Raw genomic sequence first — 13,326 nt, 5'->3', positions numbered from 1 at the left:
CAAGTTCATACATACACACACATACACACATTGGTTTCAGTTTCGTTTCTCAGCACAGCACTCAGAAGCTGCAGACTAAGACGCACCCTGGCTCCAGTCTGTCTCAGCTCCCAATTGGCTGATTTAGTTGCTATGCCTATTCATTGGCTGACCTTGATACCATGTCTCTGCCAGTTCATAAATAATCTGACAAACTGTTCTATAAATTTTCATATAGTTGTATAAGAAGTATATAGACTTCTTATCTATTTTTTTCTTCGTCTTTGCTCTGTTTCATTGAATGAATAGAGAGAAAAGTACAGGTAATCCTCGACACAAAATTTCTGTTGCTAAGCAAAACATTTGTTAAGTGAATTTTGATCCATTTTTCAGCTTTTCTTATCATAGTTGCTAAGTGAATCACTGCAGTTGTTAGATTAGTAACACGGTTGTTAAGTGAATCTGGCTTCTCCATTGACTTTCTTATCAGAATGTCGCAAAAGGTCCCTAGGACACTGCAACCTTCATAAATATGAGCCAGTTGTGGAGAATCTGATTTTTGATCATGGGGTCGTGGGGAGGTTACAATGCTTGTAAGTGTGAAAAATGTTCATAAGTCACTTTTTTTGGTACTGTTGTAACTTCAAATAATCATTAAACAAATGGTTGTAAGTTGAAGACTATCTGTAATGTTTACTAGCATGTTATCCCATTTTCTATTTTTCTTTAACCCACCTGGAGGTTACCTTAAATTTACCCATCAAATACTCTTCTTCCTCCATCACAATTTCTATTTTTAGAAAGTTGATACAAATACAATACACACACACACACACACACACATACATATACATATATACATACACACACACACATTCCTACATTCATACAGTATATATACAATTGACACCTTCTGAGGGAAGGAAGTACACTTAACAAGCATGAATTTCAAAATAATTTTGGATATAATTAATAATAATAATAATAATAATAATAATAATAATAATAATAATAATAATAATAATAATAATAATAATTTTATTTCTATACCGCCCTTCTCCCGAAGGACTCAGGGCGGTGTACAGCCTATTTAAAACACAGAAACAAAACAACAGTTAAAATTTAAAATCATTAAATAATTAGGCTCCAATTAAAATCCCAGAAATTTAAAATACCCTAATTTAAAACGTTATGTTAATAGTCCGGCCTGGCGGAACAACAGGGTCTTCAGAGCGCAGCGAAACACCCGGAGGTCGGAGATCTTACGTATTTCTGGGGGCAGTTCATTCCACAGGGCTGGGGCTCCCACAGAGAAGGCCCTCCCCCTGGGTGTCGCCAGCCGACATAACTTGGCTGATGGCACTCTGAGGAGACCCTCTCTGTGGGAGCAGACTGGTCGGTGGGAGGCTATTGGTGGTAGGAGTCGGTCTCGAAGGTACCCGGGTCCTATGCCATGGAGCGCTTTAAAGGTGGTAACCAATACCTTGAATCGCACCCGGAAGACCACTGGGAGCCAGTGCAGCTCGCGCAGGAGGGGTGTCACGTGGGTGCAACGAGTTGCACCCATGACCACCCGCGCGGCCGCATTCTGGACCAGTTGGAGCCTCCGAGTGCTCTTCAAGGGGAGTTGATTCTTAAATTGAATTGATTCTTAAAGTATTATTTTTCTTTAACATACACTGTCAACCACTTTTATTCCAATATTATCACCTGGAAATCCCATTGTCTCTCTGTTTACAATTCCAACATTAATACCACAGTAATTCACATCTGATAAACTGTATTATTATTTTAAAGAGTTGCAGACATTACTAATTCCAGCCACCTGGCAAAGGACTTAAATTGCAATTCCACAACAACAATTAAAGAGATAGATTCTTCTTTCCTTTAGACTCTTTATTAGTTTCTGTCATTTTCTTAAGCACTCAGATTTGCAAAGTTGGTTACATGCATTTTGATACATAAGATTCAAAGACTCTTTTGCTTGCTTCCCCATCGCCATTCTGATGCTAGAAATGACACTGAGTTTTAGAATGAATTGTTCATTATAATACTAGCCTTTCTGTATGAAAATGCTTAGACAGATTGAATAGGCGGATTTAAGATCCTTATGTGGTCTCATCAATCTTCTGTGAAAACCAGAGAATTATTTGGCTACATTTGGGAAATGTGGTTATTTCTGAATAGCGAAAATGTGAACATTACACGGAGTCCTTGACTTATGACCACAATTGAGAATAATTGTTAGTAACACGGTTGTTAAGTGAATCTGGCTTTGTCAATTAACTTTGCTTGTCAGAAGATCACAAAAAGTGATCACGTGACTTCAGGCACTGCAACTGTCACAAATATGAGTCAGTTTTGCCAAGCGTCTGCATTTTGAGCACGTGACCATGGAGATGCTGCAACGGTCATAAGTGTGGAAAAACTGTCATAAGTTACTTTTTCAGTGCCATTGTAACTTGAACGGTCACTAAATGAACTGTTGTAAGTCGAGGAGTACCTTTATTAGCATTCTTGAAAGTGTATTAGATCCTACACACACACACACCCAACCCCAATGTGCCTTTGCTAGACTTTCTCTAGGATTGACTTTATTGTTTGGACATTTCATCTGAAGACCAGCTACTGCTTTGACATTGACATTTCTATATGACAAGATTCTTCTGTTCTGCAAAACATCATTGGGAGGGAAGCAGCTGGAGCTGTGATAACCTTCCTAATCAGCAAGTAGAACTAAGTCAGTCCTGGAAAAAACTGAGGTAAAAGTTGCTGAATTATTTCTCTAATTTTCTCCCCTGAGAATGGTAAACTGGCAGTTGATAGACTAATGAAATAGCCACTCCTTCTTTTTTTTTTTAAGTTTGTGTGTGACCTTTGCCCTTTAAAGTGTTTGCACACAATTGCTACATTCCCTTTCCTGCATATTTTGATATTCATTTTCTTTCTTCCTTGTTATTTTTATGCAGCAGGGCTGCTTTATTTAGTGGGACTGTGCATATTTTAGAAATGATTTGGAAGAAAGTGCTTGGCATCTCACATTAGCGCGATTCCTCTCTGGTATTCATTAAAAGAGATCAGTTGTCTTCAGGCCTCTGTTTAAGTTTCAAGAAAAATATATTGATGCCTTAAGAAGTCACTCATTAAAGTTAAAGCAACTTTTAGAGGAGCAGCACTTGTTTTTTTTTCAGACACAAAGATTTGACTCCTTTAATGGACGGCAGAGGGTTATACTCATTTCATGTGAGAGGTAAAGCATCTCTTCAAAAGCATGTAGAAAGCATGTTCAGATCAGGGTGAAATGCTCCCAGTTTGGACGGGTTCAGCTGAACCTGTAGCGATGGCGGCCGGTGGTTCAGAGAACTGGTAGCGATGGCAACATGAGGCTCCACCCACCTGCCCTGTTTTTTTCCCTCTGTGCATGAGCAGAAGAGTTTGTGCATGTGCAGTGGGCCCATGCGTGTGCACAGCATGTGCACGTCCGAAGCGGTTGGGAAGGTAAGTAGATTTCACCACAGTTCAGATTCAAATATCATTAAAGCATATCCATTTTAATCCCAGTGGGTACCAGCCTCTAGCCAATGTTGGCGGAACTTGAGGATGCTAAGCTTGATCAGATCTCATTAAAACTTGGATGGAAGGCCATCAAAGATTCTCACAGATGTAGGCTGGGTAGCTAAACATATCCTGAAATTAGTAAGTGTCACTTTCATTTTGGTAATGAAATGAAGGCATTGTCCATATAGTCACAAGGAGTGAAATTCAGCTTAAGAAAAACTTATTTTTGGCTTGAAGCAGTCCTGCATCACAATGTCAGCCAAGGATTCCAGATGCTGCTACACCAGACTGTCAGGACTGTCAGACTATAGGCAGGAATAACCCTTCCCACTTTTTAAAAACATAAAAAATAAAAAGTGGGAAGCTCTAACAATCAACCAGATCTTGAGTATCTCTAAATTTTATAAGCCTTCAGCAGGTAACAAATATTCTGCCTCACTTAAATCACTACTGTTTACAAATCTTTGTGCATTCCAGAATGGTAGATTTTTGGATCTCTAAAAGTTCTAGCCTCAGATACTCACAAATATATGTTTACTTTTTATTTATTTATTACATATATTTATATGGCCACTCAACTAACACACAGAAAATTGATATGTAACTTTCCATCTAGAGCAGTGCTGTCAAACTCCTAGCCCAGGGGCTGGATGCGTCACAAGCTGGCCACGCCCACACCCTGTTTAGCAAAGAGGAAAAAAGTCATGATACATTACATGATGATGACGTGATGATGCAAGTTTGACACCCCTGACCTAAAGTCAGAAGTCTTTATAGCAAGATCTCTAACATATGGCCTCATATAATATACGAGATGTTATAGCGATTCAATTAATGTGAGATATAATACAAAAGAATAATATATTTTTTTTAAATTTATCTTTTCGTTAAATGGATTATTTGATCATCTCTGGGTATATGTCCTACAAATATAGTATTTATTAAATGAAATGTTAGATGAGAGGGGGAAAACTGTTAATGGAAATTATCCATTTTCTCTCACTTTTCAGATGCATTGCACATGAAAACACTGATGGATTTAATAAAATAATGTTGCTGTAATTATTAAAGATACACTACTATATATGTTGGTCCGCTCACAGAACTCCAAATTATTATTCTTCATTTATGGACACATTTCACAGAGAAACAGGGCTAACTTGCCATGACCAATTGTGATTAAACTATTGTGCATTAGAGCAATGATCTGGGATGAACTAAAAAAAAAGTTAGTTTTTTTTCTAATATGCACCTTAATCGTGGACATGCTTATTCTGCCTAGGAGCAAGAGCTCAAAATATGGCAGAGTAAATGCAGATCCAACATTTACCATACAGAATAATACAAGTTTGAGCATCATAATTTGGAAAGTTCACAAGACCAATACCATGTTTCCCTGAAAATAAGACCCTGTCTTATATTTTTTTGAACCCCGAAATAAGTGCTTGACCTTATTTTCAGGGAGGTCTTTTTATTTTGGGGCATGTGGAGGAAACCAGAGAAAATGGCGGGGACTGGCTGTGCATGTGCTTATTTTTTTGGGGGGGGCTTATTTTAGCGCTTGTGCTCAAAAGCCCGATTGGGCTTATTACCAGGGGATGTCTTATTTTCGGGGAAACAGGTTAGATATATTAAAGGCAGCTATATAAATCTTGAGATTAGGGATAAAATACAGTTTCACAGTAAAAGGTTAACACATCAATAAGCCTAGTTTTATGACAAAAAGTAAATACAGTAGAATGTATGCATACAAGTGTAGTGAATTTTTTTTTAAGTTCAAAAAAAAGGAAAAAAGAAATTTTACAAAATGAGCTTCAAATGCAATCCATATTACATGGCATATAAATCTAGTAATGAACATCAAAGATAAATATGTATGGAAATATAATGAAAGGCAATTGTAAGACATCAAAGAAGAACCCAGTATCCTATTAACAGCTGCCAATTTTGTCTCCTTGCTATTTGTCTGAGTAGCTTTCTCATTATTTCAGATAACTGTTCCAAAGTTCTCTTTTAGAATATTTGTATCCCTGAAAATATTCCATTGATCAAGAATTTAAAATATGACAAAAGTGACTTTGAACTAATCACTCACTTTCAGCCCAAACCAACTCACAGTTATTGTGGGGAAAATAGGAGTACGTCAGGAGTATTATATGTGTTCACTGCCTTATAACCTTATTACTTATAAAGTAATAAATGTAGGATAAAAATCAAACAAAAATACTTTATACATAAAAATCCATATTATTGAAACACACACCCACACACATATTGGAAGGCTATGTTTATTTTTTCTTTCCTGATATCACTATTCCCCCACTCACACACAGAGAGAGATACAGTTTATTAAAAAGATCCAATTAAAACTATTTTTTACTGAATTTTTACTAAGCTCTTGGATCTGCATGATGAAGATGTCTGGAGATAGTTATAAAAAACATCAGATTTCCCAGATTTACTGGGATTTCCAATAACAGTGTGTTCTCCTTTTTATATCAGTAATTTACTAAAATAAAACCTGGTTACATTAACACATATTTGCATTATCTGCCATGCACACCTTGACCTTTAGGTTTCTAATTAGACAAAGGATTAAAAGTTATCTCGACTAACTAAAACCAAATGAATAACTAAAAAGAGAGGAGAAGTACACGGTGTCAATCAGCAACTAGAAGAATCAAAATGACAAACTTGACTGTGTCAAGCTCAGAAAATAGTACAGATATATGATATGATGAGCAGATTCAGTTATATTCGCATTAAACAAATTGAAATGGCAAGATATGCTGAATAGTTCTAATATTAACATATATTGAATTGTTAGGAGGATTTGAAAAAACATGCTGTATTCCAATTCTTATTCATTGTAATCTGTTTTGGATTTTCTTTTGTCTCTCAAATTGTTAAACTATTTTCTATAAAATGTAATTTGGCAAATCATGTAAACCAGAAATCACTGTCTTTGTAAATGCTTCCCAGTCTAATTTGTATTCATTTGCTCTTCTTTCCCTTGCTGACCCAACTTTTAACTAATTACACACATGAAATCACAACCTATTACACACATGAGAACACTGTGGGCATGTTTATCATCCCCCAAGACCAGGTCATTCTATTAAAGTACTGGCCAAGGTTCAAGCATTAAACCTTCACATTCTGGAGTAGAACAGCTTGCCAATTTGATATGGACCTTTAATTCTTGGTTGGGCTAAAAGTTTATTTTGACAAGTCACTGAGACTTTTGGGAGTTTACGTTCCAGCTGTTCTACACCCACTGTATACAACGTGATCCAAAAGAGATATTAATTTACACATGAATAATCAAATGTGAATTATATCTAGCTCTTTCTTGGCTCTGGACATCATATTCCTTTCAAACTATCACATTTTCTGCAAGTTCTCCCCGTTTCAGAAACAATTCGTGAAACACATTTGAAACAGGGCTCAGACCCACTAGCAGTTCTACCATCAGAAGGGTAAAAAGATCATTTTCAACAGTTCTCATTTCAGTTCTTAATACTATTCATTGTGCTGCAAGTTAATGTTTGAAAAGGCTTCTTCATAATGAACATGTTTTTAATCATTTCAGATATACTGTATTGTTTCCTCATTATGCTTTTATGCTGTGTGTGAAATTATTTCCTCATCAAACTAAATTAATGCATGACTGCCAAGTAATAGATTTCTTTACCTATCAGTTTGGAAGAGAGAACAGAGTAATTTTTTCTTCTTTTATCCACATCTCCTATTCCACCTAAAACTTAATGAATGAAAGAAATCTCCAGCCTTCTCAAAACAGGCTAATGCCATTTCCATTGCTATTGCTTCCTACATGACTATCAGGTAAACTCTAATCAAATATTCAGGTTAAGATAATCACTGGATGGCACCAAAGTTAGATTTTTTTTCTGAATCTTTTTACTGACATTTACTATTCAATCAAATTTGTAGCCCAGCAACTCAAATATTCATACAAACACAATTAGTAAGAAACACCAAAATTATTTTTCACTTGGTAGCTGATGTGACCATCCTGCTATTCATACTGCTGTTGTTGGTCAACCCATTGGTTGTTCTCCTAGAAATGGAGGATTTTTTGTACTGAATACTTCTTGCCAAACCCAGGATGTCTGTTCACCCTAGATATACAAACTTAACTTAGCCAATGTCACTAGGGTTTCCTTAAGGAAAAAAATTATATATATTTTTACTGTAGTTGTTAATGATGCCATCAGACTACCTTGAAGGCAAAGTTTATAAACTCTCTATAGTGCAGCATTTCTGCCCTTATGGTCAGGGACAAAAAAGGATCTTCAACATTATTTATTATGCTTCCCTGTCTATGAAACAATAACATTAAATGAAAAAACTGGGTGAAACAATTGACAAATTCAAAGGTTCAGAAGCAAAATTGTTTCCTAAGTGCCTTCAGTTCTTATATTAATAGATCAAATCTCATTTAAAAATAAATCTTAGGAAAGATTCTCCTTCGGACAGATATAGGACAAAAGAGTAGTTTTAGGACTAGACCTATATTACTTATAGAATTTACTAGCTAATAACTTCCTAACTGGCATTTTTGTTGTTTTTACATACTATAGTTTAAATCTCATGTTAGTCAATGTTATATGTTGTTACTTTTACTGTTATAACAATAAATTGCTTCTAAGTTTATTCCTGGCTTCTTCTCCCTTGAAAATTACTTTTTAGAAAACCAGATTGTTTTTGACTTTGAGGATTGCAGGTTGTATGATTACAAAACTTTTCAAGCCTTTTGTTGTGAATCAAATCTGTGCACAATTTGTGCACAATTAATTAAGTACATCATTTACTTAATGAAATAGAATGTTATACCTTCTCTTGATCTTTGCAGCTTTCTGCAGCTTTCAGTCAGATATTGACAAAAGGGGACTATTTTTCCTATGTATTAGAATAAAATAGCTGAGAATACCATACAAAATCAATTTTAGTAATATTTTAGATATTACAATGTCTATATTTTAGATATTACTCAGAACAGTGTAAAGTCAACCACTGTTTTGTGGTTAACTTTCAGCCCAGTTGTGCATGATAATATTGAATAATGTGATTTGGAGGCTGGTCCATATATATATATATATATATTCTTTTTTCATAGGCTTTTATGTGCATATTCTTTCTAGCCAGGTTTTACCTATGTAAACTTAGTTGTTCTTCAGCCCTAGGTTCTGTGAAATCTCATTCACAAGTTCTTGGGCCCTTTTTCTGCTGACAAACTGCAACTCTGTGTTGCTTCCTGGGAGACCCAGATAGCTATTTCTACCTCTTAAGGCGTCCTCAGTGGGCCACACCCACTTCCCAATTATCCTCCCTGTAAAGATACATTATGCCTTTACAGGGAGGATAATTGGGAAGTGGGTGTGGCCCACTGAGGACACCTTAAGAGGTAGAAATAGCTATCTGGGTCTCCCAGGAAGCAACACAGAGTTGCAGTTTGTCAGCAGAAAAAGGGCCCAAGAACTTGTGAATGAGATTTCACAGAACCTAGGGCTGAAGAACAACTAAGTTTACATAGGTAAAACCTGGCTAGAAAGAATATGCATATATATATATATATATATATACATTCAAAAATGCATCACAAATACCTACTGGTGCTAATGGCCGATACGGGTTGCTGCCAGCGTCCTAGGTATCAAACAAGTACCTTCTTAAAATGTATGATGTCTCAAGTAGCGCAGTTTTTTGCAGTTCCTCTGGTGTTATTGCAGGAAGCTGCAATTTGCTGATGTATCTTATAAAATTCTTGGACATGGTACCAAGTGTCCCGATGATAATGGGTATCACTGTTACATGTTTCATCCATAGCCACATAGTTTTGATGGCCAAGTTGCAATATTTCATGATTTTTTCCAGTTCTTTTTCTTCGACTCTGGCATCTCCTGGTACTGCAATGTCAATAAATTGTACATTATTATTATTATTATTATTATTATTATTATTATTATTATTATTACTATTATTGTCGTCGTCATCATCATCACAGTCAGCCAGATGTTCAGACTGGGTTTGGCATTTTTGTGTACCGATCAAGTCCTTACCAAGGACCTGGGATGATGATGATGATGACGACAACGATGATGATGGTGGTGATGATTTCTGCATGATAGGCAGAACTATGAATCAGTGAAATAATTTAATTGGGTAATCTAGCATAGCTCTCCATCTAACATGCAACTCTCTGAATAGGAAGTGCACCAACATTTAAATCATTTATTTCTTTTTAAAAAGTTTTTACCATCAAAAGGAGGATATTCAACATTCTTCCATAGGTGACAAATGGATGCACACCCAGTATGATCCATATCCCATCTGAGATACCACCTAAAAGGATACTACAACAGTTATTCTTTGGGAGTATTTGATGAGATAGTGACCTCCAGTTCCTATGTCGTATTTCCCATTCCATAAGCAGATATTGGAACCTATCACTGTTAGTGGCTTGCACAGATTTTAGTGGCAAACTCAGCTAGAAGTGTCTTCTCACCCACACTGTTATTTCCACCACTATCATCTTCCACTATCATCTCCACTACAGCCTGTCCTCTACACATCTGTTCTCTCAAAATCCTAACATCAATAAAAAATCTTTAACCCACTTAACCTACTCTTCCCATAACAAACAATCTTCTACCATCATTTGCCTTACTTAGATTATCATTCTCTAATTACCAGCTCCTTGGCCTATTTTAAGAAGTAATAGTGAGAATCCTGTTTTGATATCCTACCATGTTTTCCCCAAAAAAAGACCCTGTTTTATATTTTTTTGAACCCTGAAATAAGCACTTGGTCTTATTGTGATGCACTCAAAAGCCCGACTGGGCTTATTATCAGGGGATGTCTTATTTTGGGGAAAACAGGGTATTTCAAACTCTTATTGCCCTTGAAATCTTTTGTTAAGGTGGGAATAATTAAGACATTAAGAGTTAGTCTATCTACTTATACCATTTGTGCACTCCAATCTTCTTAATTGTGTCTCTAGATATATCCCGAAGAACAAGCTGCATCAAACACAGACACTAATAAATTGTTCTTACACTCAGAGCTCTAACATTAGGGACATTTAACCTTACAAATATTTCTAAAGAACTTAACGAGAGATAATTTCATTTTAAAAGAAAGCTGAGAAACAGTAAACACTGTTTAAACCTTGCAGCGTAATCTAAGAGATGCAATTTAAATGTTTTCTCATGGGAAAAGAATATACTAACACAATTAAAGTAGATGTGCATTTGGTATTAGGAAAAGATGATGCCTAGAAACATTCTAAACACAAATTACTTTTTTTTTTTAGATTTATTCTCCATTCCATAAAAGTGGTCAATACATATTTTCAGTGAAATCTATAGAAGCAATTATTATTTAATGCAAAGATGTACAGCAAATTTGCTGGAACCAGCTCATGTTATTCTCCCGCTTAAGTGTTATGTTCCTCATTCAGATGAGATTAAATAAACCCATGTTATACCACCAAAGACACTCTTTATGGATTTCTCTAAATCAGGAGTGTCGATTTCACTGAGGACCACATCAGGTTTGTGTTTGACCTTGTGTGTGCTGGGGGGGGGGAAATATGGCCAGGGATGGGCATGGCCAGAAAGATGCCACTTGTGTCAGAGGTGCCTGTTGTGGCTCAAGCACTCTGCCAGCAAAAACGGGCTCCCGAGCTCTGTTTTGGCTGTGCCGGCCTTCTGCAACCCTGTGGCAGTGAAAACGGAGGTCAGAAGGGCCACCTGCATCCCTTGTGAGCTCTGCTTTTGGCTGTGACAGCCTCCTGCAACCCTCTGCCAGTGAAAACAGAGCTCTGTTTTCGCTTGCAGAGGCAACATGAACTGTTCCTTCGCTATTTCCAGGGTGGCCCTTGGGCCAGATTTAAGCACCCAACAGGACGGATCCGGTCCCTCAGCCTTGAGTTTGACATGACTGCTCTAAATAGTTTAAGACTATATGGTGTTGTGTCAAAGCAGAGCCCAGATTCGATTCACACTTTTACATACATACATACATACATACATACATACATACATACATACATGTATATATATATAACTATTTTGTTATTCTCTGATTATTTAATATAGGAGATGATTTTATTGAACTGTGTACTCTTAGCAATGATCAGAAAATTATGTGGTGCTCAGCCTTTGATAGCACATTTAAGCTTGCCATCTGGTATCTAATCTTGTAAGCAGGTGATAAAGATCACATCTAAATCGGTATATAGGATGTATCATAATTTACCATTCAACAAAGAGAGTTCTTGAAGGTGTAATAGAAATTATTTTTCTAGTATAAGAGTTATGTTATGACTACATACATGCACACAATCTAATATATATAAGAATCAGAATTTTAGATATATATTTATCAATATATTTCCAAATTTAGCTATTGTGAAAAAATAAAACTACTTTGCTCCAGATACATGGGAAGAACCCCTATAGGGAAACTTGTTTAGGTTAGGAATGTCTAGATCAATCTAAATTGATTTAGGAATTAAATTCATTTGTGTGTTTGTATCACATACTACATAAGTGATGCAAAGATATTAGATACTCTTGGAAAGATTAGTAGCAGGACTTCCTGATTTTTTTGCCCCAAAATACATATGTATTACCAAGATAGGATAAGGATTGTGAATTATGGAAGGGTGGAAACCTTTTTTCCAGATGAAGTCAGAAGTATAAATAGTCACAAAAATAGTTTACAAAATAAATTATATAAGAGACAATGGCCTGGTAAAATGAACCAATATTTTCCTAACATAGGAGTTTATAGTTAAATTATATAGGTTGGCGTCGTCATCATCATCATCATCATCATCATCATCATCATCATCATCATCATCATCATTTTAGCCATTGTTTATCCACTGCAGATTAAGACTTCCACATTGTTTATGTTCCTGAGCTTTCTTTTGACAATTGGCCCCATAATTCTTCATATAATCCATTTTGTTTTAGGTCTCTTTCATGGATGCTTTTTATCAAGTGAGATCCATTCTATGATTGCCTTGGTCCACCTGCCATCATTTCTTCTTCCTATGTGACCAGCCCATTTCCATTTTTTTAAAATTTGATTTATATGCCGCCCTTCTCCGGAGACTCAGGGCGGCTTACAATGTGCTAAGCATTTCAATTCCTTTACTCTCTTGATGATATGGTATACTTTTGTTTGTTCTCTAATCAATGTGTAGGTTTTCTATCTTGTCTTGTAATGCTAAGCATGTATCTTCCCATGGCTCTTTGCACCAATCATAGCTTTTGTATCAATTGTGAAGTTAGTTTCCATGTTTCACTGGCATATGTTAGAGCAGGTAGCACACACTGATCAAAAACCTTTCTCTTCAGGCATAGGGAGAGGTTATTCTTGAAAATTATGCTTAGCTTGCCAAATGCCTGCCAACCAGGGGTGAAATGCTCCCAGTTCGGACCGGCATGGGCGAGTAGGTAGCGATGGCAGCGGGCAGTTCAGAGAACTGGTAGCAAAAATCCCTGCCCCCGCCCCCCCATGCCCAGCTGAGCCCCATGATCATCAGAGCCTTTTTTTCCCTTTTAAATGGCTGACCAGCCAAGCTCTGACATCTGACATCAGGCAACTCAGCTTGGATCACCAGAGCCATGTAAAAGAAAAAAAGTTTCTTTTTTTTCTCCCCCGTCCCTGCCTCCAGCTTGCTTACCTTAGCTGCTGATTGCATGAGAATCACAATCCATGCATCAGCAAGCAACTGAATCTCCCTGCCTGCAA

The 13,326-nt window shown here is 36.6% G+C and overlaps 1 long non-coding RNA gene across 2 annotated transcripts in view; it reads right to left on the bottom strand.

The window, feature by feature from the left end:
- LOC148114702 (uncharacterized) overlaps nucleotides 1–13,326 on the bottom strand; it is a 125,706-nt gene that overhangs the window by 687 nt on the left and 111,693 nt on the right. For both annotated transcript variants that reach the window (XR_015733186.1, XR_015733185.1), the window contains one exon: nucleotides 9,172–9,467. This is a non-coding gene — a long non-coding RNA (uncharacterized LOC148114702). The remainder of the gene's footprint in view (nucleotides 1–9,171; nucleotides 9,468–13,326) is intronic.

The sequence above is a fragment of the Pantherophis guttatus genome, chromosome 3 (genome assembly GCF_059756535.1).
Source record: "Pantherophis guttatus breed Tessera chromosome 3, ASM5975653v1, whole genome shotgun sequence".
In the NCBI taxonomy this organism is placed as follows: Eukaryota; Metazoa; Chordata; class Lepidosauria; order Squamata; family Colubridae; genus Pantherophis; species Pantherophis guttatus.
Note: the sequence above shows the minus strand (reverse complement) of the source record. Positions and strands in the feature narration are given on the sequence as shown.